The sequence below is a fragment of the Camelus bactrianus genome, chromosome 6 (assembly GCF_048773025.1).
Source record: "Camelus bactrianus isolate YW-2024 breed Bactrian camel chromosome 6, ASM4877302v1, whole genome shotgun sequence".
NCBI lineage: Eukaryota > Metazoa > Chordata > Mammalia > Artiodactyla > Camelidae > Camelus > Camelus bactrianus.
In genome coordinates, this window is record NC_133544.1 from 2,912,015 (window position 1) to 2,921,793 (window position 9,779).

Genomic DNA, 9,779 nt, shown 5'->3' on the forward strand with positions numbered 1-9,779 from the left:
AACAGAGATGAAAGAGCTTGAAAAATGTCAAGGGCTTTGTGAAGAGCTATTATTAGCAATAGTATTATCATCATTGTTGTTACAAGCGTTCAGAAACAAGATATTCACCCAATCCAAAAGTGGGCAGAAGACCTAAACAAGCCACTCCCCAATAGAGACATACAAATGGCCAACAGGCACATGAAAAAATGCTCAATATTGCTAATTATCAGAGAAATGCAAATCAAAACTACAAGGAGGTACCACCTCACACCAGTCAGAATGGCCATCATTCAAAAATCCACAAAGGAAAAGTGCTGGAGAGGCTGTGGAGAAAAGGGAAACTCCTACACTGTTGGTGGGAATGTAGTTTAGTGCAGCCACTATGGAAAACAGTATGGAGATTCCTCAAAAGACTAAAAATAGACTTATCATATGATCCAGCAATCCCACTCCTGGGCATATATCAGAGGGAACCTTAATTCAAAGAGATACACACACACCAATGTTCACAGCAGCACTATTTGCAATAGCCAAGACATGGAAACAACCTAAATGTCCATTGACAGATGACTGGATAAAGAAGTTGTGGTATATTTATAAAATGGAATACTATTCAGCCATAAAAAATAATAAAATATTTGCAGCAACATGGATGGACCTAGAGATTGTCATTCTAAATTAAGTAAGCTAGAAAGGGAAAGAAAAATACCATATGCTATCACTTATTTGTGGAATCTACCAAAAAAAAAAAAAGATTTACAAATTTACAAAACAGAAACAGACTCACAAACATAGAAAACAAACTTATGGTTACCAGGGGGAGAAGAGGGTAGGAAGGGATAAATTGGGAGTTCAAATTTTGCAGATACTAATATATATAAAATAAGCAGCAAGTTTATAGTGTGTAGAACAAGGAACTATATTCAATACCTTATAGCAACTTGTGGTGAAAAGGATATGAAAACGAATATATGTATGATTGAAGTGTTATGCTGTACACCAGAAAAATGGAAAAAAGGAAAAAAAGAAAAGAAAGAAAAAAGAAATGCCAAAAAGTAGCAAAAATTCACCCGGTCCTTCCCCAGAGCGGCTGGGTGGGGGCAGGGGGTGGGGTCGGGCGAGGTGGAGGTGTAGAAGACCCAGGTTCAAGGCCCCATCAGTCAGCTTCCAATGGGAGGAAACTGCCAGGTCAGCCGCCTCCTGAGACCCAGCGACACAGCACCTAGGGCCACAGCACTTTTAGGGGCCCATGAAATATTTCAATTTCAGTTAAAATCAGAAAGGAAAAAAGAGGAACTTCTAGAGTGAGGAAAACATTTTAATACATATTATTTATATATTCTTCTTTACCCTAATGCAGTCATAAAAAGAACTTTCATATTGTTTATGGAGGAAGGAGCCCAGGACAAGACCAAGTCCTTCAGCTATCTTAAAAGAGTCAGATGTGGCCCTGGGCCCTGGGCCAGGTTTTCACATTGTGAGCCTCGGTTTTCTGGCCTCCAGTGTGTGTGTGGTTGTAGGAGCCACGTGGGAATGAGTGAGCAATGCAGGCTGGGTGCTGGGCTTAGGGCTCCTCTGTCCATCTGTCTGGCGGGGTCTCTGATCACTGCTCAGGCACTTGGGACACGGTGTAAGAGAGCTGGAGGGGGGTGGGTATAGCTCAGTGGTAGGGCACATCCTTAGCAAGCACGAGGTTCTGGATTCAAGCCCCAGTACATCCATCAAAAAAAAAGAGAGAGAGAGAGAGGCTGACAAGGTCTGGACCTCGTGAGGCTTAAAGGGGTTAAAATTCTAAGAAAGTGTAAAAGGAAAGAAAGCAAATGAGAGCAGAACCAGACCCAAGGAAACCTTCAGAGAGGACAAACCCTTTCCTCCTCCAGCTGGTATCACAGGCATGGGGCTGGAGCCGGCTGGACAGAGCTCTGCCACCATTGCTGGGGTGCCCCTCTCAAAGAAGAAGCAGAGCAGGGTGAGACAGGAGCCCCCGCACCACATCCACAGCCCCAGGGTCCCGGGCCAGCCCGCTGAGCGCCTCTCATGCAGCAGCCAGCGTGAGGTGGAAGCAGGCAACTTGCCTGCCTTCCAGGTGAGGAAGCTGCCACTCAGAGCAGGTTAAGCTGTGGACGCGGGGGCTGTTTTCCAGCTCACATGTGGCCCCTCCAACTTAGGGAACGCGTGCTCTGCTCAGAATATGCTCAGGAGGGATTTCAGACAAGTTGATGCAGGGGCAGGGGCATGTTTAGGACAGGAAGTCTGCCCTGGGTACCCCAACACCTCAATGTGTGTGTGACAGATTTATCACTGAGGGGAACGTCCCAGCCCACAGCTCCCACAACATACACACTGACATGTCCCTATTCTGTTGTCATCCAGCGTGCTCAACTCACATGCAGGTGTAACTTCAACCCTGCGAGGTGACACACACGACTCCTGAGCCAGTCCCTAGCAGGCAGGACAAAATGCTCCACCCCTCTCATTTTTGGCCTCCTTCATTCTGAATTCAGACTCCACCCAGCAGAGCATCCTGGGACAAAGCCACTGGGGCAATGCTTACCCTTCCTAGAGGCTGGCCTGGCCAGCCACCCCAGCCCCGAGTCTCCTTGGGGTCCTCCCCTGTGCAGCCTGGGAGTGTGTGTGGTGGAGAGGACCTCCAAGGGTGGCCTCAGGGCCCCTCCTAGCTTGCTGGGCAGCCTGTTGGGAGAATCATGGGTATGGATCAGGACTGAGTAGTGGGGTGAGGGGGGCGTCAGGAGGGGTGCTGGTCTCTCTCCCAGCCCATCCTCCCGCTATGACCCCTGCCAACACCTTCTTGCACGCCCCTCCCCTGCCATGGCTACAGGCCCAGCAGCCTCCCCTTCACCATCTCATGTTTGAGAAGAGTAGGGCGGGGAGACCCCACGAAAGAACAGCCTCCAAAGTGTGTCTGGAAAGTCCTGCAGAATCTCAGGGGTCTGGGGGCCCCTGAATCCCCCTGGGCCTCAACTTCTCCCACGAAGACCCTTGAGGATGGGGTCTTGCACGTGTGTGCTCTGCCACCCAGCCTGGCAGGCTGTGGGCATTCTTGGCAGGAGCCTGCCAGTCCCTGGCTCCGGAGGAGGAGACCAGGTGGGGGTGGGAAGCTGCCAACTCTGAGGCAAGCAGCAGCGCAGCCTCTGGGCTCCGAGGAAGGGCCTCCATCCTCCCCACCAGGGACACCTGAGCCAAAGGGCCATGGCCTCCTGCTGATGGAGAAGGGAGGGGTTTGTCTTGGATCATTGATTGCTGACCCCCCTAGACCCCTGGCCATCTCCAAAGACCCAGGCCCCAGTCTCCACTTCTATAAAATGAGGTGCTTTTGATTCAGCTGCCTGGGTAGGGCCAGGCTCTGAGCATCTGGACCCCCTGGACTTTGGGGACTGCCCTCTCCACCCCACTACTTCACCTCCTTCCCAGGTCGCTAGAGGGGCTGTGAACCCCTGATGCTAGAGCCTAGGACCTCAAAACCCAGTTCCTGGGATCCCAGACTCCAGAACCCCAGAGCAGGGAACCCTGGGCCAAGATCATCCTCCAGAGACTGGGCTGTTGGGGGTCGGGCAAAATCCTCTGTCCTTCGGGCCGCTATAGCGCTTTTCGTTGAGTCTTCCAGGCCCGAGGCCACAGGAGCAAGGTCGGCCAGAACGGAGCTCTTCCTGCGGCATCTTGGGCTCTTTCTCCGGAATCTCTCAGTCTCTGACCCCAGGTGAGCGAGTCCCGCGCCCCTAGGGCTGAACCTTATCCTGGAGGCCCCTTTCATTGCCCTGCAGGGTCACCCGGAGGGCGCGATGTACCCCCATCTGGGAATGAGGAAAGCAGGGCCCCAGGGAGACCACCCACCAACCCAGCCATCCTCAGAACCGGACTGCAGCCTCCCGGAGGGCACCTGGCGGGTCCTGGCCGCAGCGGCCGCCCCGGGCAGGGCTTCCGGAGCCTCACGTGTCTCCAGTTCCCGGTGTGCTCTCTGCTCCGGGCCCCTCAGGCTCAGTGGCTGCGGGGGCTGCCGTCCGGGGACATTCCGCCTCCATCACTAGGGGCAGCGCCGCCAGGGACCCTGTACACCCCTGCTTGGGCAGCCGGGGAGCCGGCACGCGCCCAGCCTCCGGCGCACCAGGGTCGTGGGCAGCAGAGCATGCCCAGAGCCCACCTGAGGGTGGGGTGGGGGCTGCACCCCGAGTGTCTCTGGAGGCCGTGGGAGGAGCTTCTGTGACTATAGCATCAAGGGATGTTCTAACTGGATCCCAGACCTCCAGAGGCTCAGTGAGCCCCAAATTGTGGCTGGGGCCAGGCCTAGGGGAGGGGGTCTAAGCAAAGCTCTGGCATTTCACACTTCCCAGGTCTCAGTTTGCAGTCTTCAGTGGGAACATCTCCTCCAGGGCTCTTGTGAGAACCGGGTAACACCGGGGATGTGCCAGGCTGGTGTGTGACTTGCCCCCTGCCAGGCTGCTGGGCCCTCCAAGGCCTCGTGGCCTTGAGAATGTGGTGCCAAGAACTTCAAAGGCTCAGGGCTAGAGTCTGGCGTTTAAACATCTGGAACCTTCTACAAGGTCCAGGTCCACTGTGGGGGCTGGGTTTGGGGGCCCAGCCCTCCCACTCCCTGCCCTGGAAGGCCGGGAGGGCAGTGCAGGCCCCAGGAAGATGGTGGCGGGGCTCCCGCAGGTTCCGCCTGTGGCCTGCTTTTCCCTAGGGACCCTGGGGGGATCGCCTGGAGGGCCCCTCAACCCCGCCTACTGCGTGGCCCACCCCCTCCCCACAGCTCATCCCTACAGATGGAAACCCCCCCCCCCCCCCGCCCGGGCCGCTCCTGCTTCCCGCACTCGTCCTGCTCGCTGCTTAGCCCGCTAGCCCTAAGTGTTCTCACCTCAGGCCTTTGACAGGCCGTGTCCCCTGCCAGCAAGGCTCTGCCTTCCCTCCCATCTGCCATCTTTCAGATGGTTCCTTCCACACCCCCTCAGTCAGAACTGACTTCCCCTCTCCCACGTGAGCATAGCGCCTGCTATTTACATCAGCAAGAGCAGTGGGCCCTGGCCGCCTGTTTGCCTGCCATCTCCCCGCTGAAGCTGGCACCCGAGGACAGGCGCCTCTGGGAGCCAAGGACACAGCACCCAGGGTTGCTGAGCAAGTGTGTGTGGAAAGTAGGAAAGTCTGAATGACAGAAACATGCCAATCAGCAGAGGCTATTCACAGCCTCACAATAATCCCACACTATTCCTGTTTTACTGATGAGGTGGGCTCAGAGAGGTTAAGTGACTTGCCTGGAGCTACACAGCCTGGAAGTGGCAGAGCTGATTTGAAGCCAGGTCAGTGAGCCTGGGGCACTGGGCCTCTAGGGCGCTGACAAGGTGCAGGTGGAGACACTGAGGTCCTCACAGTCAGTCTGACAGATTTGGAGCAGAGAGACTCCAGGTCTTGCCCAGAGAGGAGGGGGAGCTGGTCCTACTTCCTCTCCTGCTTGAAGAAGGAAGTTGTCCACATCAGGGACCCATGGAGAGAGGGGCTCAGATACCAAGAGAGCTGGTTTGCCCCCTGGCCTGGGGCAGCTGAGAGCATGCGGGCCCCGGAGGGCCTTGGTCAGGGGGCTGGGCTCGGGGCAGGAGCAGGCAGCTGGTCCCAGGCCTTGCAGGCACAGGGGGAGGGCTGTGTTGACATCCCTGGTCTTCATGCTCCCACCACCCTCACTGGTGGTGGAGGTGCCCACTGTTTACTCCAGCCCCCCTTGGAGGTCAGCTCTCCATAGCACTTGAGGTTTGAGCCCAGGGCCCTCTGCCAGCCTGGTTGCCCTCAGAGTTTGTGTGTGGGAACTGTTACAATGGAGGGTCCAGATGGGGTTGTGGGAGTCAGGAAGGCTGGCCTCCGCCTTCTAAATTAGCCTCACCTCCACACCCTCCCCTGTCTCTGCGTCACCAGGAGAAGCAGGTAGGCCAGTCTGCACTTGGCTTGTCTGCAAGGCTGGCGCCCTCAGCTCTCCCCAGGGGCAGGTCGGGGGCCTCCAACAGTAAGCCCTTTCATTTCCCACCATTGTCACTGGCCACACTCATCATACTATTAGCTTTCACTCAGCATTTACATAGGCTGCTCTGAGGGCTGCTGTAGAAGACCTCGCTTAACCTCCCCCCTCCTCATTTGGCAGATGAGAAAAGTAAGGCACAGAGAGGCTATGTAACTTGTCCAGGATCACACAGCCAGTGTCTGTAGGGCTTGGGATTAGAACCCGGGTCATCTGGCCCAGAGCCCTGCTCTTAACCACCTAGGTTACATGTCTTTTGTATTAAACAGCTTGAGCAGGGGCATGGTACAGCTCAGTGGTAGAGCACGTGCTTAGCATGCGTGAGGTCCTGGGTTCAATCCCCAGTACCTTCGTTAAACAAAAACTAAAATATAAATAAACCTAATTACCCCCCAAAATAAATAAAACAATAAAACACATCAAAAAATAAGTAAAGTTAGGTAATGAACCTCCATCCTGGAACAGGGAGAATGTCCTTTTTGTCCCCTGGGGCCCCATCGCCCCATCCCACAGGAAGTGCAGGCATTGCTGGGCGCTGCTGGGCCTTTCTTGGGGCCCAGAGAAAGACTAGGAAACCTGCTCTGTCTCAGGGACATGCTTCCGGCCGTCAGCTGGGGCCACTCCACAGAGGTGGGAGTCAAGGGACAGGGAGGGAGGAGGGAGGGGCTGCTCCAAGTGCCTGGCTGCCTGAAATTGCCTATTGGTTGCACACACCTCACACGCCACGCCCAGGCCCGCGTCATAGCGGATCCCCTGCAGCACCCCAAGGCCCCTGCCCCGTCCTGCCTGGCCCGTGCCCCCCAGCCCCTCAGAGGCCTAAGACCAGAAGTGGGGTGTCCTGGAGCCTCGGCTCTCTTCACTCCACGGCGGCACATGCAGCTCCTAGATGACTTTTCCTTACTTCAATTTTTTTCCCAGCTCTCAATATTTGTTTTCACAGCGATACAAGGGATGAGGTTAGGAGGAAAAAAGCCAAGGAAGGGCTTGGGAGAAAAGGAAATCCATGGTCTCTTTCCTCCTGCCGCCTCCAGAGAGCCATCTCAGCTCCTGGTGGTGACCGCCTGCCTCCCCACCATCCCTTTTCACCAGCCTCCGAGCCCCCTGCCCTCCCCACAGGGGCTCGCATCCCCAGTTTCGGTCCTCTCTTCCCCAGCCACCTCTGTGACCCTAAGAGAGACAATGCTCAGCCGTCCTCCGTCCCCTCAGCCCCCTCCTGTCTCAGGAGGCCCTGGGCCACCTTCCCTGCCCTGGTCCCCCTTCCTCCTCCCCGACACCCCCTGCCATCTGTCTTCAGAATTGTTACTTTCCTTGTTGGGTAGGTTCCAGGCCCAGTCCTCCCTGTTCCCCACCCCACAACGGTCTCGCAGGCTGTGTTAATCAGTTTGCAAGTTGAGTAATCAAAAATCAAGTTGTACGCCCTTGCAAATCTATAAACCTTGGAACAGGCAACTTTTAATCAGGAGCTGTTTCTATCTTTGGCTTCGGCCTCCCTGGGCTCTTTGCTGCAGGGTCACAAAATGTCAAGGAAGGGAAGGGCCTTGGAGACAGTCTTTCTACACCCTCATTTCACAGAGACAGACAGGAGCTCAGAGAGGTGAAGGGGCTTGCCCAAGGGCACACAGCATGTCAGTGGTTGCGGCAGGGGCAGAGACCTTTCACCATTCCTGAGGTTCCTGTCCCCACCCCATCACCTTCAGTGTCCAAGCCCCTCTTACACCTAGATGTGGCCCTGTGACGAAGTTTTGGCCTAGATGTAAACAGAGTATTAATTTCAGGAAAGGTCCTTAAAGGACAAGGCACATCCTGCTCCCCTTTTTCCTTTCTGCTGCCTGTAATGCAGATAGAATGGCAGGAGCTTCAGCAGCCATGTTGGACTGCAAGGTGATTTTTTGAAGGAACACTGTACATGGCAGCAGAGCCACAGGATAGAAGGACCCCAGGTTCCTAACACTGCCCTGGCCACCTCTAAACATCTTGAGTTAAAGAAAACTAAACTTCCATCTTTTCGAAACCACTGGTATCTTGGTTTTCCGGCTAGGTCTGTTTGACTCGGTCCAGAACTCTTCCTCCTCTCCCAGGGTGTCTTCATTAAGGAGGCCCCACAAGGAACCAGGTCTTGGTGCAGAGGAGACCCAGGGATTCATGGCTCAACACCTCATGAGAATGCAGGGACCCCAAATGTTTTCCAGTAGCTTAAGCCCCGAGTAAGGAAATCTGACTCAGACGCCCAATGACAACAACAACAGAATCCCTTTTTAAAGTTGAGAAGCTTCAGTTGAAAGGAAGGGGGTGGGAGCCCTCCTGCTCAGCCTCCCCTCATGGGTCCCAAATCCTGTGAGCCCACCCAGCATCCACCAGGGCTCTGTTCTCAGAAGCATCTACATGTGCCCCCTCACCCTGGCTCTCTGGGTGTCAGACAGACAGACTGATGGGAGACTGCAGTGCCTCAGCCTGGAAGGTGCACACAACCATCACCCCCTGGGGCCAGAGTGGTGGCTCCGTCACTCCTGGGCACCTAGGCTGCAGGGACTCAGGGTGCAGCCACACCCCTCCCAGAGCCCTCATCACCCTGGTGGGGCAAGGGAGAGAAGCAGCGGGTATCCCCTCCCTGGGCAGCTGGAATCAGGGTCAAGGCCAGAAAAGCACAAGAGGACCTGGGGCCACAGCCCTCCTGCCAGACCCCTTCCCCGCGTCTCCATCTCTCCTGTGCTGTGCAGGCCCCTGGCCTCTCTGGGCGTCAGTTCTACTTTCTGTCAAGTGGGGACATGGCGCCCTGCCCTGCCTGCCTCCCTCCCACTCTGCTCTGTGCCTCAGAGAGAACAGATGAGCAGGACCCTGGGGTGGGGGGCTGAGGAGGCGGCCACAAATGACACCCTAGCTGACCCTTGCATTCTGGGGGACCCATCCTCCCGTTTGATGAGTCATCACGAAGCATGTCATGAGACAGGGTGGCGCTTTCTCCCCAAAGTGGCAGATGGGACACAACCTTCTCGAACTTCTCCACCAACATTTCCTTAATTGTGGAGGCCAATGAACTCAGATGACAGGCCCTGCTGCTAGCACAGAATCCTCGGTTTCTGGAAAAATTCGTGCGGGTGTTATGTGCGGCCCCTTTCATGCGGACTGCCGAGTAACAGGAGCTAGGTTTTATGCACTCACTGAATTCCCCACCTCTCCTCACAAGTGCCTGAGCGACCCTGAAGCTCTGGAAGCCGATCTGTGTCTGTCCCATGGCTACTCCCCACCCCAGCCCACCCCCATACACCCGCCCCCCATACACACTCCTAGTGGAGAAGCAATGTTTTCGGAGAGAGTGAGTTTGGCAGTCAGTGGCTGGTTTCCAGCTGTGGCTCTGATGCTATCCACTGTGTGAACCTGGACACGCCCCCTAACCTCTCTGAGCCTCCATTTTTCTCTCTGCTTTCACTCCCCGGTGTCGGGGCGGAGGTGGCTGGGGTGGTAGTCGGGACACTGCTTCCTTTTCTGGCACAGAGCAGGCCCCCAAGCGCTGTAAAGAAGTTCTGTTGGAGGGCCTCACCTGCACTGGGAGACCATGACCTTCAGAAGCTGTCCTGCGCAGACGCGGGAGACTGGGTTCACAGTTACTGAGGCTGCTGGGAGCAGTGCCCATCCTCCACTCACCACTTCCAGGAAGAGGAGCTTCATGAGGGTTTCCAGCCCTGTTGTGAGGCTTCTTCCAGAGGGCCATGCAGAGCAGATCTAGCTGGCCCCCGTGACCTTCAGGTCCTCTCCTCACCTCCTGTGGCCTTGACTCCGG